This window comes from Lolium perenne, chromosome 1 (assembly GCF_019359855.2).
Source record: "Lolium perenne isolate Kyuss_39 chromosome 1, Kyuss_2.0, whole genome shotgun sequence".
Taxonomy (NCBI): Eukaryota; Viridiplantae; Streptophyta; class Magnoliopsida; order Poales; family Poaceae; genus Lolium; species Lolium perenne.
Genome location: NC_067244.2, coordinates 123,294,787 through 123,296,612, shown reverse-complemented (window position 1 = coordinate 123,296,612; position 1,826 = coordinate 123,294,787). Strand labels below are relative to the sequence as shown.

The window sequence follows — 1,826 nt, the reverse complement described above, 5'->3', positions numbered from 1 at the left end:
TTTCAAGCAAGTCTTGTATGCTATTGGAAAGCTAGAGGGGAGATGATCTAACCACGCACTGGCCGCACACCTCACAAGATAAAACAAAGCGCCACATAGTGGCCTTATTTCAGGGTGAACACTAATATCCTTGTTTATTTTCATCAAAGGACTACCATGGTCAGAAACTTGACTACATGTTCTTGTCATGGCAGTATTGTGTTGTCTCTATTGATGGTAGTTATGTTACTCCTAGGGTACCAAAATCACAGTCATCAACATACAGTGAAAGGAAGCACTACAATAGCCAAAATGTCCTGGCCGCTATTGATTTCGATCTCAAATTCATTCCTTTTTCTGACGAATCACGTAGTCCCCCAAGTTCATGAACTAATAAGGTTATCAAATGAATCGTAATCACAATGAAAGTGGTTGAGAAGGAGATAGAGTGCAATAGAAATAGAAATAAGGATAGCGAACCGGTTACCTACTCCTAAGGGTCAAAGCAAGCCCTTTAATTCAATTTTTTATTCTTACATTAAAGAATGAATCAAATCTCCCCAAGTAGGATTCGAACCTACGACCACTCGGTTAACAGCCGACCGCTCTACCACCGAGCTACTAAGGAACAAGGGGGGATTCGACCTCTTAGAGTTCAACTCCCGTTAACCCATGAACAATATGAGTCCGACGCTTCTTTCGTTACTCCTAGAATTTCTCTTCCCGGGAGTACCCCTTCATTTCGGGTTAAGAAGATGGGAAAGCGTCCTTCTCTCTATAAAAACAACGTGTTCCAAGGCATGAAGTGGGAGAGAGGGGATGTGATGATAGAGGTTTTGAATAGGACGACCTTTGCATTTTATATTTGGATCTTTTTCGTATTTCAAAATAGTGAAAAAGTAAAATAAGAGGTGTTAAGATTTTTATCATTCTGGCATCAAGCTATTTTTCCGCAGGACCTCCCCTACAGTATCGTCACCGCTGTAGAGTTTAACCACCAAATTCGGGATGGATTGGTGTGGTTCTGTGGGATCCCTGGCAACTAGGGTGCCATGGACCTACAATTGCTGGGCCCACGGTAGCTACTCAGAAATAATCGATCGTGGAGGCTCCTCCCGAGTGAGGCTCCACGAGGTATAAAACCCTCTTGGAGATATCAAGCTGGAGCAGAAGATAGGCTCGGGGAGGAACTCCCTCGCGGAGGTCCGAGCCACCAGCCTCTCCAAGTCAAAGAGCCCCTTTGGGGGCGATAAGATCAACCAAGGGAGCTTTGGATTCCCCCTCACAAGGCCTGCGGCAAGGACAGGCGGAGTGGGCTCCAAAGACTACAAGATAAGCGGGCTGGCACCACACACGTCATGGCTGAGCTCAAAATCTCCGTCCCGAGGAGGCGTGACGCCATTGCCTCTTTGGTGCTAAAGCGGGCTCGACGAGGACCAAAGCGCCAAGGCCCTACCTTTGCCGCTTTGGTGCAAGACCGGATGCAAACGACCAACAGAGGCGTCATCGACGACCTCAGAATCTGCCATGGACCGGCACTTTAAACGACCATGGACTATGTCCATTTTGTATGGGCCGTGGGAGTTTCCCGCCCTCAGTTTGGAGATGTGGTAACCCTTCTCCCTCAAGATATTTTGGGAGAAGAGGACCAACTCCCCTATATAAGGACTAGCCTTGCTAGTGTAGAGGAGGACGATCCAGAGCGATCATAAACCCTAGATACTTGTACGGTCATCTTCTCCTTTGTGACCTGCAATACAACCACCAAGGCAGGACGTAGGGGTTTTACCTCTCTGAGGGCCCTGAACCTGGGTAACTGTTGTGTCTCTCTCTGAAGTGCCATTCTC

The 1,826-nt window shown here is 47.3% G+C and overlaps 1 non-coding gene across 1 annotated transcript; it reads right to left on the bottom strand.

Annotated features, from left to right (window-relative positions):
* Positions 1-535: 535 nt before the first annotated feature.
* Positions 536-607, bottom strand: TRNAN-GUU (transfer RNA asparagine (anticodon GUU)). Its single transcript has one exon. It is a non-coding gene; the product is annotated as a tRNA-Asn (tRNA).
* Between the last annotated feature and the right edge of the window lie 1,219 nt (positions 608-1,826).